We start from the raw sequence: 19,741 nt of genomic DNA, 5'->3' as shown, positions 1-19,741 counted from the left end.
TCAAATTCAAATTGCTAACACTAGCATACAAAGTCCGAGATGGTACTGCTCCCATCTATCTGAATCCTCTTGCAAAGGCTTGCGTCTCGGCCCGGCCGCTCCGGTCATCACAGGATTGTTGGCTAGCAGTGCCTACACCATGCTCAGGACAATCCAGACTCTTCTCATGCATTGTTCCACAAATGTGGAATGACCTTCCAAGCACTACCAGAACAGGAGCTTCCTTTTCAATTTTCAAGAAACTCCTGAAGACCCTGCTCTTCAGAGAGCATCTTCTAAACTAGCACCCCTCCCTGCATCCGTCCCCCCTCTACTGTCCACTCCTTGTTCCCTACTCTCCATGACTGATGTCAAGTTGTTGTTGTTATTGTTGTTGTTAGCCTCAATGGCAATATGCCGATTGCCACTTGTAAGTCACTTTGGACAAAAGCGTCTGCTAAATACATAAACATAAACATAAACATCTGGAGAGGCTGGATGCGGTGTTGGATGGGGTATGGCCAGAGGGGCCGACCGTCTACTGAGGTCACCGAAATAACATGTTCCAGACGGGCTAGAGGTATCCGTAGGTGTTGGGCCAGATCCTCGTCCATAAAGTTGTCAGCCGCCCTTTAGTCGACCAAGGCGTCTGCTTGACGTGGGTTTGTGCCATGAAGGAGGGTAACCAGAAGGAGGAGTCAATGAGGGGATATGGCAGCTAAGGCTGACCAGGACTGAGTTCCACCAATGCTCCGCGGGTGTTGTCGTTTCCTGACCACAGCGAGCAGAGCAGACGATAGTGATCAGGAGAGCCATTATAGGCGCAGCGCCCCTCGCACCACCTTCTCTCTCTCTCCTCAGGTGGGAGGTGGCCCAGCTGCATTGGCTCTTCAGCCAAAGGGGTAGAAGAATGACCCGGGGCTTGGGCTGAAGAACGAGGAGGAAGTCCTGGATTCCTGAGAGAGCAAGCTCGGGATCGGGGCCGGACTAGAACCGTTGGTCGAGGCCCAGAGCGAGGTCTGCTACACCATCCATGGTCTGAGGTAGGTCTCTACTCATCATCTCGTCCCGTACATAAGATGCCAGACCCTCCAAGAAGACAGAGCGGAGGGCGGAATCGTCAGCATGGCCGGTTCTGTTGGATTTGGGCCTTAAATTATGTTAATTGTGTCAGGTAAAAATTGATATTATAGCTTAATTTGACATTACAGCTTAATTTCTTGACTGTTAAAACATCTGGTGCGCCTTAAGAATAAATAAACACAGGGTTCATCCTGTAGCCTCTTCATCCTGTAGCCTCTACAGGGAGGATGTGACCTTCGAGCTGCTTCTGGCAGACCAAGCGAGTCGGTTTTATCAGTAAAACTCCCATGAGAAAGGTCTAGAAACTGCTTTGTTGATTCAGTATGCACCTGGAGCCGAGCAGCTTCCCGCCTGATGGTCTACGTAATACTGTGATATGTGTGTGTTTTTTCAACTTTGTGCTTCAATAAATTCTGTCGCAAGACGTTTGTCTGATGAGAGAGCAATCTGAATTCGTGCTTGGTGTGTATTGATTTTTCTCTCCACTTAGCAAAGTCTAAATTGATTGTTTATAATTGGTATTGGTGTTGAGTGATTATTACTATAACCCCCTGTGCATTAAACTTTCCCTAAGGTAATCCTGGATTGATAAATGTACCTAACATTTTGGTGCTGTGAACCCGTCGTGCAGTGCCGGCCGCTGGGACGTCCTCTCTGGGGAGCCGACGAGGCGCCGCTTCCTGCTAAAGTCCGGGGGGCTGGGATTGCTTCACCGGTTGGCTGCTTAGCTCCGCAGGTGACCTTCCGCTGACGGCTCTTGCGCGCCGGATTCAGGGAGAACCCATTGCTCTGGGGTGGGGGGGAGTAAGTACCTTTTTTATTTCGCACTCTTTTTCATGAACGGCTGAACGCCTGATTGACAGTGTGTCTACGTCTGTGTCTGCCTTTACGGCGTAGGAGATGTTTTGCGCCCCAACTGCTGTAGGCTGAGTCTTGTCCTGGACCCGGCTGATTGCGGTATCACCTGTCTACTTGAAATAGCGGTGAAAGAGATTGACAGTGGCCGTAGATCGCTACCCGGGAGGAGGTTGTAATCAGGACTGAGTCCGCGTCCTCAGTCCGACCCACCGTGGTCTCAGGTGGGCAGTAATAAGCAGTGTTGGGAGTAACGCGGTACAAAAGTAATTAACTACTGTAATGCATTGCTTTTTGCTGTAATGTGGTAATGTAAGGCATTACAGGGAAAGAAAATGGTAATATTTACTCGGTACAATTGTCAGTAACGCGGTAATTACAACGCATTTTTAAACCTAGAATCAAGATGTGGGTTTCCTAAAAATTCAAACTGCGGGAAGCCTGAAAAAAGATCCAGTATCCACATATATGACATCATTTATGGACTCAGCTTTGCGGGCATTCTCTGAGCAGAGAGGACGCAGCGGTAACGGCTCAAATACTCCAGCTGCATCCTGCGCGCGGCCGCTGTTGTATTCACAAAACCGCTCCACCAAAACAAAATAATTCGTTTGCGATCGTTTATATCAGCCCATATTCTCTGGTACTTCATGTACTTTTCAGCTGAGTTCATAATCTGTGCGCCGGTGATTTCAACTCATTGCTGCTGGAGCGCAGCGCGAAGCTTTATTTATGTATTTATTTATTTTTGCATTCAGTAGATCCCTTTGGCTGATTGGTTAGAAAGTAGGAAATCTAGTTTACAGTTTTTCTGGAAGACGAAGAAAACATGCAGCATGCAGGAAGGTTAGAGAGAAAGGGCCGGATATTATTCACATAAAATCAAGAAAACAAAACAAAGTGCTTGAAAATAAAAAAGTAGGTAGATTTCTCCCCGATACACATGTTTACCAGTGAAAAGCAATAATATATAAGCATTTAATATTTATACATGTGATAGAATCAGATCACCCCAGAAGTCAGTCCCACATCCAGGGCCGTATCAAGGCATTTGGGGACCAAGGCAAATAGGCTTGGAGCCCCCACCACCTCACTCCCTGCTCAGTTAATCTAAGATGGCAGCGTGCTGAGAGTACAGATTGTTGTTGCTTTTATTTAATAAACAATCATTTTAAAGCACTGTTATTATATCTGACTGTTTTTAACAGCAACCCTAGCTCAGACACCACATCACCTTCCACATATATGTCATGAGCTCACTGAGCGTCACATGACCAGATTCATACTGAAGTTGTTTTGGTGAAAGTAACTCAAAGTAATGCAAAAGTAGTGTAATGCCTTACATTTCAAAATCAGTAATATTGTAATGTAATTAATTACTTTAAAATGAGGGTAACAAGTAATAAATAATGCATTACAGTTTTGAAGTAACTTGCCCAACACTGGTAATAAGACTGAAATTGCAGACCTATGATAAAAAGCTGCACAATAATTGAGCTGACTGAATAAAACAGTGCTGCGTTAAAGCGGCCAACCGCAGAGATTGGCTTAAGCACATACGCCTTTACAGCTGTCAATAGGAGGGGTTTGACGGATTCCTTTGGTTGATTCCTGCACTGAACTGCATATAAATGCATTACAAATCCATCAGCTGGGTAATTTAATCCTAATCCAGCCCACAGCCTTCTGCTGGTGTTATTATCAGGAAGAATAAAACACAAATCTTAAATATTATTGGAGTGTAGAATTTGTTTTATGTTTTATTATTTTCTGCATCAAACAGAACTTGATTCATTCTCCAACATTTCAGAAACGAACCACTGGGCTCAAATAAAATAACAAACTCAGTCAAACATTTCCTTTGGTGTTATTTCTGACACCCTTCAACTGCGGCATAAATATTGGACTCTAGAGCTGCTCAGAGACATTAAACACTCCTATATGAACCCATTATGTATTTTATTATTACATTATGTGTCCTGTAGGGTTTCAGTACATTTTTAGATTTTGTGAGTTTTTGCAAAGCGTGTTTTCTCAGCCTGAGGCGTGGTGTTGAACCAGGAAACACATGTTTTACTTTGTTAAATCTTCTTAATGTTTAAATGTTTTGTCCTAACCTGTTGTGGATGGAGAGCTTTTCAGGGATGGCAGCTTGTGTCACTTACGCTTTTGATGATAAAAAATAAAAATAAAAATAAAAATAAAAAGCAATTATCTGACGTCTATCAATGAAAACAAATCAATATAAAATAATCGTGATGCATCTGGATATCAAATCGAATTGAATAGTTGACCCAATAATTGTAATCAAATCAAATCGGGAGACAAGTGAAGATTCACACCTCTATCTACTAGTGCATGAAGCTGCACAACTTTGGCTTACAGCTGCTCAAACTCCGTAGGATCAATCGACTCAGTCATACTGTTACAACTCTCTGGCGACTGGTAGGGGTTGAGCTGTAGCGTGCGTGACTTCCCAGAAGCGGAACAGCGAGCGCTGGGGTTGAGTCGGCATGCGATTTAATCTAGGAATGCCTGAGCGGTGACCGAAGTGAAACCAAAGTGCGGAGCTGTTCCAAAAGTAAGCATGAGCACTTACTGGTTGAAGAGAGTTCGTTGGAAGAACTGGTAGGTTGGTAATGCTGATCATGGGTTTGAAGAAACATTGACTGAGTGACTTGAGATGGAAGGCAACTTCCGTAAATAGCCGCGGTTGGTGACATAGGTCTGGAGCAATGAACAATGGTAATCCTGGCGAGGGGCTGCTGGGAGTTGTGGTCCTAGGTGGAAGCTGGTTGGCTGGAGACTCTGACAATTTCACTTATTGTGGGATCTAAATATGATATAACTGTCATTGTTAACATCCATCCATCCATTTTCATCCGCTTTTCTGGAGTCGGGTTGCGGGGCAGTAGCCTAAGGCGAGAAGCCCAGACTTCCCTCTCCCCAGCCACTTGGGCCAGCTCCTCCGGGGGAATCCCAAGGTGTTCCCTGGCCAGGTGAGAGACATAGTCCCTCCACTGTGTCCTGGGTCTACCTTTAGGTCTCCTCCTGGTTGGACGTGCCTGGAAAACCTCACCAGGGAGGCGTCCAGGAGGCATCCAGACCAGGTGTTCGAGCCTCCTCAACTGGCTCCTCTCGATGTGGAGGAGCAGCGACTCTACTCCGAGCCCCTCCCTAATGACCGAGCTTCTCACCCTATCTCTAAGGGAGAGCCCAGCCTCTCTTTGGAGAAAACTCATTTCGGCCGCTTGTATCCACGATCTCGTTCTTTCGGTCACTACCCAAAGCTCATGACCATAGGTGAGGGTAGGAACGTAGATCGACCGGTAAATCGAGAGCGTTGCCTTCTGACTCAGCTCTCTCTTCACCACGACAGACCGGTACAACGCCCGCATCACTGCAGATGCAGCACCAATCCACCTATCCATCTCACGCTCCAGTTTTCCCTCACTCGTGAACAAGACCCCGAGATACTTAAGCTCCTCCACTTGGGGCAGGACCTCATCCCTGACCCGGAGAAGGCATTCTACCCTTTTCTGTATCAAGACCATGGTCTCAGATTTAGAGGAGCTGATTCTCATCCCAGCCATTGGCGGTTCTAGGGGCGGGGCCACAGGGGCACTGGCCCCTGCTGAAATATGATTGGCCCCTGTAGTGCCCCTGTCCTGTCACTCATCTGTCCTTTGTGCGGTGATGAGATTATAGGTGGATGCAATTCCGAGTCCAAACACTAGTGACCGTGTGGCGCTAAGGAGCAAAATAGTGTGTGAAATCCAACAGAAGAAGATTTGAAAGATTCCAAGAAGGGAGAACTTTTCAACCGACATCGGATCTGATGAGAGTCCACGTTATGAGGAGTTTGTTGGTAAGTCACGAATCACTGTTTACTCACAGTTGCCATGTAAGTCAAGTCTGACAATAAGTCCAATGGAAAGCAATGCCGACATTAGTTAAAGGTAATGTTAAAAAGGGCTTGTGAAAAAACGTTAGCCCTTGCTAATCCATGTACTTCTTTTGTAATCTGCATTTCGTGTGTTAATAGTTGGCACTGTCTGATAGAGAACATGAAAAGAAAGGGTCAGATACAGGCGGGAATTCTGCAGTTTTTTCCCAAGAGAGTGAGTGTGTCAGCTGGTGAAAACGAGCATGGAGAAATCAGAGAGAGAGCAGCAGGAGGCAGTAGACCAGAGGCTGGAACAGGGCAAGGGACCTCCATTCCCCTTTTATCAGGTCAGAAAGAATATAATCTTTATTGTGCAACAGTCATGTCAGATAAACACGAGAGACAGCCTCTTGTAGGACATACCATGCTGGGAAATCAGCGTACGTGTAATATAAACGCGCTGTGGCGGCATGGTGTTGCGGGAATTTTGTGGCATTCGTGCTGCCACGGTTGATACTAATATCACCGCAACGCCGGACTTGTGAATGCATATTACAACTTGGCGCAACAGAAGGGGGTATCATGATCACGTGGGCAGTTACTGCCGAGCTCCGGCCGGCAACTATATTGAAAATGAAAGTAAACATGGGCCGTAAGTTTGGCTTTTCTAAACAGAATCAGCTGAGATGATGGCCGGGGAGCCTCTCCGTAAGAGTTGAAGCTCAGATCACCAGAGACTGCACGGGGACAGACACCTTCTGGAGCGGCTTGTTAAAAAAGCTTAATGAGTGTGGCTTTGATCGCAATAAAAAGCAAGTTATGTCCAAGATAAACTGAAGTCCGTGGCAGCGCAGAGACCGCCCCCAAGCTCCCTTTTCACCGCCATCGCATAATCTTTTGTAAAAAGATCATGATCGCACCACATTATCCAGCAGGACGGACTGACCACTTATAAACGACCGAATGCTGCCCAGTGTGTTCTGCTTATAATTGAGGATAACCTTTTCCCATTTTATCTTGGAGCTGATCCAGTTAATGTGGAGTCATTTTCTTGCACAGAAAATTTGCATTGAGCTTTTTATATTTATCAGTAATAATTGGGTCAGTTATTCCAAGCACCAAAAATAAAGGATTATTGTTTAAATTGATAGAAGTTGTTAATTGTGACTAATCATTAGTGGCAAAGTTGCTTCCCTTTAGTAAATGACTTTATGTTTCTCAAAGCATCTTTCCATTCATCATCAGTAATGCTGCAGTTAAGTTTCCTTTCCCACAATTCCTTCAAGGTTTCCCTAAATTGTGACATTTTGATGTATTGTAAAATGTGTGGGAAAAGTCCTTGTTTGAAACACTGAATTTTCTAATTGGTTGATTAAGTAAGGTCAAGGTTAAGTTTTCCAAAGAGATTTTGTGTTTTGGATATTCCTTTGTTAGTCCAACTTTTCCTGCCATTATTCTAGGTAAAAATAAAAAAAAATCACCATTATCTCAAATTTGTTAAATGATGTTATCTTGTACTAATGGCACATATGTTTACTGAATTCTTCCGCTTCATGGTGATGTGGTTTACTATAACATTAACATAATGGATTTAAATTGTATTGGTTTCTTTGTCTACATCTACCACATCTCATCTTTATAGTCCAATCTTTGAAGTCTTCAATTTCAAATAAATAAAAATGTGGTCTCATAGAAAACAAAGTTTTGGCTGGATTTAGCTGGAGTTTGACATATATTTGTATTTTAGCTGCAAACTGGGACAAGACTCTCTCCAATTCAGACAACCAGAGTGAAGTTAATGACTCAACCTTCCATCCTGCTGGGCCACCAGAGTCACCAATCAATGCTAATCCTGCAGGATCAAATGGTAAACATTGATCTTTGAAAGTAATAAATGCTTGTGTATGTATTTGGCTTATGTTAGATAATTTCTCATTTGCTGTTTTCAGACATCTTCCAGTGTGATGCACAGAATCCTGCGCAGACATCAGAACGGTGTTCTGTTCCAGTAGGACCTGGTGGTGTGCTTCTCATTTTGTAAAGGCTCTTTAAATTTAATTGAATTTTGCAGTCAGTCACTTGCAGATTCTGAATGCCATGAATGTTAAAGGTTGAGAGATATAAGCAACTGACTCAGACTTATTTAATTGACTTCCCACCAGACATTTCCCAGTCAAGAGCAGAGGGTCCTGTGATATTCTTCTGGTGTTTTTTCCACACACAAACATATTTTAACCTGATATTTGTGGCTTTGCAAAATAAATTGAATGCTAAAATTTCTCAAATGCTGTGTGTGGTTGTATTTTGTCAATGTACAGTAAAAATTGATGTACAATTGCATTGATGTTTTTCAACATGGTGTTGGGGTAAACTGTATCTACCATACAAAACTGGGAATAGTATGCAAGTATGTTGGACTGTACGTGGCCCCTCTATAAATATTGTGGCCCCTTGATGGCCCCACCCTCAGAAAAATCCTAGATCCGCCACTGATCCCAGCTGCTTCACACTCGGCTGCAAACCGCTCCAGCGAAAGCTGAAGATCACGTTCTGATCAGGGGCGGATTTAGGACTGAAGAAGATCCGGGGTTTAACACACACACACGCACGCGCACACAAACACGTGACACGCACTAGTCAACATCATATATGTCTTGTACCACATAATTTTTAATCTGAAGCTACATATTAAGCATTTTCAGGGCAGAGTATTGTTCCTGTTAGTGTTTAGTGTGAGATGATAGTAAACATTCCCTTTCTTTCTCCATCAACTTTACCTGATAAGCTAACTTTAGGCAAACCAGCAGCACAACAAATATTTTGAAATAAGACTCACAAACCTGAGTCAGCACCAGTCTCATCAAAGCTGGGATTCTGTCGTGGTACTTTTAGTCTAAAAAACGTCCTTATGTCCATCTTAACTCATGCGTTTCAGGCAGAGAGTGCAGAAGAAGCCGGCTGCTGAAGGGCTTCTTCTTCAGTGGTGGAGGCTCAGGCAGGCTGTATACAAACCACTGCCAGCTGCTCCCTCTCTGTTGGACTTTGGTACTGCATGTTACTTCCGCAATTTAGATCCGGGGCTTTTCATAAAACATTCGGGGCTTCGGCCCAAGTAGCCGGGCCTAACGCCGCCCCTGGTTCTGATGAAGCCAACAGAACCACATCATCTGCAAAAATCAGAGACCTGATCCTCAGGCCACCAAAACGGATGCCCTCCACACCTTGGCTGCGCCCAGAAATCCTGTCCATAAAGGTTATGAACAGAATCGGTGACAAAGGGCAGCCTTGGCGGAGTCCAACTCTCACTGGGAAAGAGCCTGACTTACTGCCGGCAATGCGGACCAAGCTCTGACACCGGTCACACAGGGACCTACCAGCCCGTATCAGAGGCCTGGTACCCCATTCTCCCGGAGTACCCCCCACAGGGCCCCCGCAGGGCCCCCTGAGGGACGCGGTCAAACACCTTCTCCAAATCCACAAAACACATGTAGACTGGTTGGGCAAATTCCCACGCACCCTCCAGGATCCCCCTAAGGGTATAGAGCTGGTCCAGTGTTCCATGGTCAGGACAAAAACCACATTGTTCCTCCTGAATCTGAGGTTCAACAATCCGACGGACCCTCCTCTCCAGAACCCCTGAATAGACCTTACCAGGAAGGCTCAGGAGTGTGATTCCCCTGTAGTTTGAACACACCCTGCGGTCCCCCTTTTTAAATAAGGGGACCACCACCCTGGTCTGCCAGTCCAGTGGCAGTGTCATTGTTAACATACTGATATTAAAGTGTGACGTGAATAATAATAAAATCACCAACTCATCAAGTAGATTCATTTGGTGTATTTAAGATCTGAAATGATGCATTTCAACAAAAAACTTTTATTCTGATTTATTCTTACTGTCAAGTATCCATCCATTCTCTTCCGCTTATCCGCAGTCGGGTTGCGAGGGCAGTAGCCTAAGTCGAGAGGCCCAGACTTCCCTCTCCTTAGCCACATGGGAATCCCAAGATGTTCCCTGGCCAGCTGAGAGACATAGTCCCTCCAGCATGTCTTGGGTCTCCCTTTAGGTCTCCTCCCAGTTGGACGTGAATGGAAAACCTCACCAGGGAGGCATCCAGGAAACATCCTAATCAGATGCCCGAGCTACCTCAAGTGGCTCCTCTCAACGTGGAGGAGCAGCAGGTCTACTCCGAGCCCCTCCCGGATGACCGAGCTTCTCACCCTATCTCTAAGGGAGCGCCCAGACACTCCAGGTCAGAGAAAAGTCATTGATTAGATCCACGGAACAGCTTAATGTTAGCCAGATATGGCAGGAAAACTTTCAAAGCAAAGGCACAAGTCCAATTTACCATCGGAAAACAGCAACATCTGCATCAGGCAATGTCGCTGCTATGATCTGTGTTGAATCGAAGTATCCTCTCAACGACAGTCACCTTAAAATTCCTAGACAGGGTTAAAATCAAGTCTCTATCAGCGGTATGGAGGAAACTGACCAAGAAAGCCGAGAAGGGCAGCAACGATTATAAATGTTAGTGGTACGATTATAGTTTGAGAAATAATTGTGGTTTCACGATGACCACGATTATTTTACATGGATTGATTTCACGTCTGTATTAACACATATAAATCACACCCATTCTATAAATTATTGATAAAAGGCGTGATTACATTCTATAAAGGTTTTCAACCCCTGAAATATCTGTTGTTCTTTTTCAGAGATTTTGCTTTCACTCCACTACTGATTTGCAATGGTGATGTTCATGTTCATTTTATTTATAAAGCCCCTTCCCACCCCAACCAAGAGGGCCCAAGGTGCTGAACATAGTGCAGAGAAGCAACCCAATAAAACGGCTCTATAATAAAATACAGAGATAAAAACATTTAAAAACAACAAAAGAGCTAAAAACAATAAAAATTGTGATCAAAAACATTAAAATGTGAATAGAAACAACTAAGAAACAGATCTAAAATACAGCTTAAGCCTTTCTTTAAAAGTGGGCAGCGATGTGGACGGTTTAATTTCTTGTGGGAGTTGGTTCCAAAGCCGAGGACCCAGAACTGCAAAGACACAATCACCCCTAGACTTATGCTTTGATCGCGGTACCACCAAAAGGTCACTCCGACCCAAACGTAGCGATCTTGCAGGGATGTAACGGGTCAGCAGGGAGGCTAATTAAGGTGGTGCTGATCCAGACAGGGATTGAAAAACAAGGACCAGGACTTTGAACAAGATACAACTCTTCACCAGTAGCCAGTGATGTTTTACCTCCACAAATAACACAAGCCTGGACGAGTTATGCTGTATGTTGGAGTTGCTAATGCTGACAGTTAGCTTCTACTGCTGTTTCCCGGATGCTGAACCAACAGCTTTCCCCGTCGTCGTGAGTCCATGAATGTTAAGTGACAGCGTGACGTAGATCTCTCAGGCTTTTCGAATCCTAGAGTTTCACCATTTAAAAATGGTGAGCAGCAGCAGTTTATATCGCCATAGTAACCCCTGACCCCAACCCTAACCCTTCCAAGAGTTTTGGATACATATTGTTTTTAATAAAATAGAATAAAGGAGCAATGCAATGCCTCGCCACAAGCTAAACTCTCCCAATTTGGTGTGCCACCCCAACATTTTCTTTGGTTTCGTCTGGTCACCCCTATCAAACATGTCTGAGGGGAGCCCCTTGCCTAAGCGGCAAAAATGAAGTTTTATCATACTTTACGAGAAAGGATGACAACAAGGCAACTTGGAATACTTGCAAAGTAGATATTTCATCAGAGAGAGGAAACACTACGATCCAACAACAGCATTCACACGCAAAACAACTTCAAGTGAATGTTGTCGACCTGCTTTGGGCTGGTGAATTTCAACGCAGCAGCAGCGCCCCCTAGTGTAATACTGCAGGTAACTAATCAGCTAACACTGCCTAACTTATCAGCGCCATTTGCCTTATATACCCACCTCTACATGACGAAAGTCGTTGAGACTGGTGAGATTTTGCCCATCTTGCAAAAGCAGAGCAGAGAAGCTCTTACTGTAAAGAGACAATGATAGTTACCACACCACCAGCAACACTAACCATCGGCCTAAAGGGCCTAGTCCTATGGTTTAGACAAAGCACATTGATACATTAGTTGATACAACCGTCTTTGTGTTTCATTGGTTTAGTTGTTTATATTTCATGTTTACAGTAAAGTAATGATGCGCAACCCCACATGTCAAGCCTCTAATGCTCCTACCACCCTCATCAAACCATGTGGGTAACAATTTCTTGTGTCTTAAAAAAGTTGCTGTGTTTTTCCTCAGGCAAAGCACAACCTGAGGGCAAAATTTGATTTGTTTCTATCCACACCTGCAACTGGCAGTTTTTCTCAACAGAGTTAATGGTTCAGTAAAGAAGTTCATGGAAAATGAAAGAATCTGGGGAGTGCATTCTGATCTGTCAAGTCTTGTCTACGGGAAACCAACAGTTGATGTTGCACAACACTGTACCAGCATGTGGATCTACTGAGGGTAGATGATGACTCTTTCTCCTACTGCTGAGAGCCTCAATCTAGTTCCATAATCAACTAAAACAAACTTAATATATCCCAGTGGCTACTCAAGGAACACAATGGAAAACCTTTACAATGAAATAGTCACAAAACAGTTTAATGCCTCACTCCTGTTAGAGGGAAGGTTACATTGGTACTTGTATAGTGCCTTCTTAGGGTCCTACAACCCACCAAGGCACTTCACAACACAATCAGTCATTCACATTCCATCTTTTAGTTCTTTTTAAAACACAGAAAGGTTTTATTTACTTGCAACGTTTTGTTTGCAGCTGCAAACTTCGTCGGGCTGATGCTGATGGTGGCGTCACTTCCTTCTCCGTTTATCCGTGGGCCACATTCACACTCTAGTAGTGATGAGCAACAATGTAGCCACAGCTGCCCAGGGGTGCACTGATAGAAGTAAGACTGCCGTACACAGGCACCACCGGTCCCTCCGACCACCACCAGCAGGCAAGGCGTGTTAAGTGTCTTGCCCAAGGACACAACAGCAGCATTCTCTGGTAGGAGCCAGGTTCAAACCTACAACCTTCTGATTACTGGCCAAGCCGCTCTACCTCTTGAGCTACTGCTGCCATAGGTTTCTTTCTCAGATGGCTGGGGGTCGCCAGTTTTTCTCCTTTTAAAAGGAGAATGAGCATGCCTCCATCTAAAAAGGCTAGGTTATCCAGAGTTATCTCTGTAGTTATGCTGCTATAGGCTTAGACTGCTCGAGGACATACTGACCACTTTCCACACTCTACTGCTTTCTTCTACAATCTGCTCTTTAACTGTATTATTTCCTGCTATTTCAGCTGTTAACTTTATTTTCTCTTTAAGTGTTTTTCTCCCCAGAAGAAGCTACAACGATGTTCTGCTGAGCTGTGGTGGCCTCATGGAGGGGGCCATCGTCTAGCACACTGCTGCTAACCACTTAAACATTCTCCCTCTCCTGATGATAACTTTTTACTTTCTTTGACGTTGAATGTGCTACTACTAGTTTACCCGTTTAATTATAGATTCACTAGGGTAAATACAATAATAGTGTGTGTGTGTGTGTGTGTGTGTGTGTGTCTGCTCCATCCCCAGTGACTCGTGGAGGATGGCTGCTTATACTGAGCCAGGATCCTCTGGAGGTTTCTTCCTGTTAAAAGGGAGTTTTCCTCTCCACTGTCGCTGCATGCTTGCTTAGTATGAGGATTGCTGTAAAGACTCTGACACTAGTCAGTGACTTGATGCAACCTGCTGGGTTCCGTATATAGGAAACTTTTTACTGAGTGGCTTAATGACCTGACCTGTATTGGAATGTTTACTGTGTGAAGGTCCTTGAGACGACTCTGGTCCTGATTTGGCGCTTTATAAATACGTTTGAATTGAATTGAACTGAATTGAATTGAATTAAAATGGTCAAAGAGGGACATATCCACTATTTACAATCAATAAGTCAGCAGGGCTGACAAGTCCAGTCAAGCTAAAGCTGCTGCACCAGCATTTATTCATTTCGATTAGGGCAGGCTAGAATCTGCAGAGCTGTGTAGCCCCTGGACTTTAGGTCCTTTCGTCGTCATCTTCCTCTGCTTATCCGGGTCTGGGTCGCGGGGGCAGCATCCCAACTAGGGAGCTCCAGACCCTCCTCTCCCTGGCCACCTCCACCAGCTCCATAGACAGGACCCCAAGGCGTTCCCGGACCAGATTGGAGATGTAACCTCTCCGACATGTCCTGGGTCAACCTGAGGGCCTCCTGCCAGCAGGACATGCCCGAAACACCTCCCCAGGGAGGTGTCCAGGAGGCATCCTGACCAGATGCCCAAACCACCTCAACTGAGTCCTTTTGATTTGGAGGAGCAGCGGTTAACCTCCAAGTCCCTCCCGAACATCCGAGCTCCTCACCCTATCTCTAAGGCTGAGCCCGGCCACCCCACAAAGGAAACTCGTTTTGGCCGCTTGTATCCGCGATCTCGTTCTTTCGGTCATTACCCAAAGCTCATGACCATAGGTGAGGATTGGGACGTAGATCGACCGGTAAATTGAGAGCCTGGCTTTCTGGCTCAGCTCCCTCTTCCCCACGACAGATCGGCTCAGCGTCCGCATCACTGCAGATGCTGAACCAATCCGCCTGTCGATCTCCCGATCCCTCCTACCCTCACTCGTGAACAAGACCCCGAGATACTTAAACTCCTCCACTTGAGGTAGGACCTCTCCCCCGACCCGGAGTTGGCAAGCCACCCTTTTCCGGTCGAGAACTATGGTCTCAGATTTGGAGGTGCTGATCCTCATCCTAGCCACTTCACACTCGGCCGCGAACCTACCCAGCAAGAGCTGAAGGTCAGTGCTGGATGAAGCTAGGAGGACCACATCATATGCAAAAAGCAGAGACAAGGTTCTCCTGCCACCAAACTCAACACACTCCACACCACGGCTGCGCCTATAAATTCTGTCCATAAAGGTAATGAACAGAACCGGTGACAAAGGGCAGCCCTGGCGGAGTCCAACCCTCACTGGGAACAGGTCCGACTTACTACCGGCTATGCGGACCAAACTCACGCTCCTCTGGTAAAGGGACTGAATGGCCCTTAACAGAAAGCCACCCACCCCATACTCCTGGAGCGTCCCCCACAGGGTGCCCCTGGGGACACGGTCATAAGCCTTCTCCAAATCCACAAAGCACATGTGGATTGGTTGGGCAAACTCCCATGCCCCCTCCATCACCCTTGCAAGGGTATAGAGCTGGTCCACAGTTCCACGGCCAGGACGAAAACCACATTGCTCCTCCTCAATCTGAGATTCAACTATCGACGGAACCTCCACTCCAGTACCTTGGAGTAGACCTTTCTAGGGAGGCCGAGGAGTGTGATCCCCCTATAGTTGGAACACACCCTCAGGTCACCCTTCTTAAAGATGGGGACCACCACCCCGGTCTGCCACTCCCTAGGAACTGCCCCCGATGACCACGCAATGTTGCAGAGACATGTCAACCACGAACATCCATAGCCTTGAGATACCCAGAATAAATCTCATCCGCCCCCGGGGCTCCGCCGCTGTGTAGTTGTTTGACTACCTCAGCAACTTCTGCCCCCGAGATTGGACAGTCCATCCCCAGGTCTCCCGGCTCTGGTTCCTCCTCGGAATGCGCATTGGTGGGATTGAGGAGCTCCTCAAAGTATTCCTTCCACCGTCCGACTATAGCCTCAGTTGACGTCAGCAGCTCCCCATCCCCACTGTAAACAGTGTGAGTGAGTTGCTGCCTTCCTCTCCTGAGGCGCCGGACAGTTTGCCAGAACCTCTTTGGGGCCGATCGATAGTCTTTCTCCATGGCCTCACCAAACTCCTCCCACGCCCAAGATTTTTCCTCGGCAACTGCCACTGCTGCACCCCGCTTGGCTATCCGGTACCTGTCAGCTGCCTCCGGAGACCCACAGACCAGCCACGCCCTGTAGACCTCCTTCTTCAGCCTGACGGCTCCCCGAACCTCTGGTGTCCACCAGCTGGTACGGGGGTTGCCACCACGACTGGCACCGGCCACCTTACGACCACAGCTAGCAACAGCCGCCTCAACAATCGCAGAGTGGAACAAGGCCCACTCGGAGTCAATGTCCCCCACTGCTCTCGGGACGCAGTCAAAGCTCTGCCGGAGTTGGGAGTTGAAGACCGTCTTCTGCCAGGCGTTCCCAGCAGACCCTCACTATGCGTTTGGGTCTGCCAGGTCTACGCGGCATCTTCCCCTGCCATCTGATCCAACTCACCACCAGGTGGTGATCAGTTGACAGCTCCGCTCCTCTCTTCACTCGAGGGTCCAAAACATATGGCCGCAGGTCAGATGATACGACTACAAATTCTATCATCAACCTGCGACCTAGGCAGGACAATGGAGTGCCCTGATGGAGCACTATCTAGCACTCATCGCAGGGACTCCAAAAAGGGTGGGCACTCTGAACTGACATTAGGCCCATAAGCACAAACAACAGTCAGGACCCGTTCCCCGACCCGAAGGCGCAGGGAAGCTACCCTCTCGTCCACGGGGTAAACCCCAACACACAGGCAGAGAGTCTTGGGGCTAACAAAAAGCCAACCCAGCCCTCCGCCTCTCACCCGGAGCAACTCCAGCAAAGGAGAGTGTCCAACCCCTCTCAAGGACTTGGGTTCCAGAGTCAATGCAATCTGTCGAGGTGAGTCCGACTATATCTAGCCGGCACCGCTCAACCTCTGCCACAAGCTCCTGCTCCTTCCCCGCCAGTGAGGTGACGTTCCATGTCCCAAAAACCAGTTTCCTTGTCCGGGGATCGGACTGCCAAGGCTCCCGCCTCGGTCTGCCACCCAATCCACATTGCACCGGACCCTTCATGTTCCTCCTGCGGGTGGTGGGTCCAGTTGGATGAGCCCATGTATCCAGTTCGGGCTGGGCCCAGTCTGGCCCCATGGGCGAAAGCCCGGCCACCAGGCGCTCGCTCATGGGCCCCAACCCCAGGCCTGGCTCCAGGGTGGGACCCCGGTAACCCTCCGGGCCGGGTACTCCGACTCTTTGAATTTACATCCATGAAAGATCCTGTGAACCGTTCTTTGTCTCACCCTTCAACCAAGACCAATTTGCCATTGGAGACCCTACCAGGGGCACAAAGTGCACCAGACAGATCATTAGGGCACTCAAACTCCTCTACCATGATAAAATGACGGTTCAAGGAGATATAGGCTGTGTCTCAATTCAGGGTCTGCATCCTACCTCGGCCGGATTCGTCGGCCGGTTACGTCACAGCGCCGCGACTCGGCCTGTCCCAATTCGAAGACTCCTTCAAATGCGGTCGACGAATGCGGCCTTCTTTTCGCCTGAATGAAGGATGGGTCGGGTGTATCCTTCAATAGGTAGCATTTCCCAAGATGCCTTGCGGGCCGGCCGGCAGAAAAACTTAAAAACAATGGCGGACAGTGAAGCGGGAGCTGTCGGAGAGGATTGCGCATATAAATGTAAGTATAAACTTGAAAACTGTTAGGTTAAGGACTTTTTGTGATACATGAACGTTATTTTAGTTAGAAATGTTACAGTAAAAGTGCTTGTATTGCGGTCTCGGCTCGTATGTTCGGCCGCGCTCGGTGTCGTACTTCTCCCACTACGTTTCCCCCTGATTTTAATAGAAGTTTGTATTTTAGGACCAAAAGAGAAAACCAGGGAATTTATTAAGCTTAGGGCGGAGATGGACCACATGATCACCGGAGCAAAGTATTCGGCGGCTGTGGCATGGAGGTACAATAACATCTCATATTTTAAAAACTCGTTTGAGTATATTTTTTTCTGCGAAAACATGAAAGGAATAACCCGTTGTCCTCTTTTCTCTTCCTGTTTCTTTTCTTACATGTTTGTTAAGACTATTCTGGAGAAAATGGGCATCCAGGGGAAGGTGACAGCGATGACCAGCTTCTGAAGCTGATCAGGGAGGACATGAGGCTGCAGAGGGAGGCAGAGCAGCAGAGGGCCCAGGAGAGAAGGAAGAACTTTGACAGCTTTTTACTTTGCTAGAAAAAAATGGTTAATGAAGATTAAACATGTACATGTAAAAGAAATATCTAAATAAAATCAGTTCTGCATTAAACTCTTGAATTTTATTTTTGTTTACAAATGAGAATTGTTTACTAGAGGGTATCCGCTGGGTCTTGAAAAGTCTTAAAAGGTGATAAATCGGTTTTGGTCAAATGAAGACCCTTAGAAAGTATTAAAAACTATTATCACATCTTTGCTCAGGCTCAGCTAGTCTAAAGTATTTTCTCTGAATTAGCTCTCCAACAGTCAAGGAAATGATTAACCCCCAGAGACCCACGGTTGTAATATTACAACATCAGATTTAAGTCTACAAAAATAAACCTTCCCCATTTTTTTTCTTTTTAAAACCACATTTACATTGCTAATAGGTCCTATTGTTCAGTTCTGCAACACTATTGGCTGTTAAAATGTGTAAATAGGCCCGTTTATCTGGCCTCCTAGAACAACATGTGAAAGGTTAAAAATATTTTGCAGTTGTTTTCTAAATATTGGGTTTCTGGGGGTTAAAAAGCTAAATAAAACGTCGAGCTCCATCGTTTAAGGTTCCTTCTGCCCAGCGGTTCCACGGTTGCTAGGCGACGGAACGTTCGCCGAGGGAGTTCATGAAGGCTAGGCCTGTCCAAAATCACAGCCGTTAACATCCGGTCTACCCGGCCGATGGAGGACGCAGCCCACGTCGGCCGGGTGGGCTGGGTCCTTCGAAGGATGCAGACCCTGAATTGAGACACAGCCATAGATTTTATTAAAAAGATGTGCCCAAAACAAATCGAGTATATTTCCAGAACTACAATTTGTATTTGAGCAGCTTTGGTACCAACATCAAGGTAGGACTCCAGAGAATATTCTAAAGTTGTTAAAAAGCAACATTTACATCAAAGAGAGAAGAAATTTCTCTGTTTTTTCTTTAGGTTCTTTTTCTCCACTTTTATCTTAGAAAGTCATTCCATCTACAACATTTGTATGTGAGGGTTTCTTGGGAAAATCCATCCAACATATATTTAACCCAATCAAAATGAGGGAAAAGTCACACAGAGGAACTCATTTTACTCATTATGGGGCACACTCATTAACAATGAAATGTAACGTAACATTTCAGAATGAGGAATCAGTGAAAATGAAAAAAAGAAAACCCCACAACTCTCTAACACTTTAGCAGTCATCATGAATAAATAACATTTGAATGGGTGTAAATTTGCAATGAATGCAAAAACAAACAATACCAATAACAACTGTTAAAAGAACAGCAACACGAAATCAACACTGAAAACAGGCAAAAAGGAAAACTATGGTGTTACGTCCCCGACATGAGATGGTAAAATGTGAAGGATGGGGATAACATAAGAACTGGACAGTGGATATTAAAAAGGTTTTGTTGTTATAAAAAAAAAGGTTCTAAAACACGGGCAAACAGGCGACGAGCATTATAAAGATAACACAAACTCTCAAAAGGTTAACATTAAAAGACGAATGATTAACTATTAAAACACCTGGTTAAAACTTATAAGTTTTACCAAACGAAGGTGTTTAAAACCAAAGTCAATCATATTTCCACAAACGAAGTTAACCTTTAAAACAAACGAACACATGATCCCACAGGATCACCCAAGAGTTTAAACTTTAAAAGTTAAACTCATCAAAACGAAGGAACGAACGAACAAACGAAGGGGTTAAAACAAAACGAATCACGGAGAACAGCAGAACCCCTGCACTGCCGTCTCTCCCAGACTGCTGAAGGCACAGCTCTTTTATCCAGGTGTTGGTCATCAGATGGATTCAGCTCAGCTGTGCTCCTCAGCAGCCTGGAAGGGAGGAGGAGGAGGGGCGGTGTCCGGTCAATCACCTGAGCTGGGTCATCCTGGCTGCTTTTTCCCTCTTCAGGCTGGCAGCCG

General features: G+C 46.0%; 2 long non-coding RNA genes across 2 annotated transcripts; both read left to right on the top strand.

Annotated features, from left to right (window-relative positions):
* Positions 1-5,671: 5,671 nt before the first annotated feature.
* On the top strand, positions 5,672-7,979 carry LOC139068962 (uncharacterized). Its single transcript, XR_011520195.1, has 3 exons — positions 5,672-5,785; positions 7,551-7,670; positions 7,753-7,979. It is a non-coding gene; the product is annotated as an uncharacterized lncRNA (long non-coding RNA).
* A 9,166-nt stretch (positions 7,980-17,145) lies between these two features.
* LOC139068819 (uncharacterized) lies at positions 17,146-17,737 on the top strand. The gene is made up of 3 exons (XR_011520065.1): positions 17,146-17,281; positions 17,465-17,558; positions 17,680-17,737. It is a non-coding gene; the product is annotated as an uncharacterized lncRNA (long non-coding RNA).
* Positions 17,738-19,741: the final 2,004 nt, after the last annotated feature.

The sequence above is a fragment of the Nothobranchius furzeri genome, chromosome 3, assembly GCF_043380555.1.
Source record: "Nothobranchius furzeri strain GRZ-AD chromosome 3, NfurGRZ-RIMD1, whole genome shotgun sequence".
Lineage (NCBI taxonomy): Eukaryota > Metazoa > Chordata > Actinopteri > Cyprinodontiformes > Nothobranchiidae > Nothobranchius > Nothobranchius furzeri.
The sequence above is the reverse complement of the archived record's forward strand: the minus strand, read 5'-3'. Positions and strand labels throughout refer to the sequence as shown.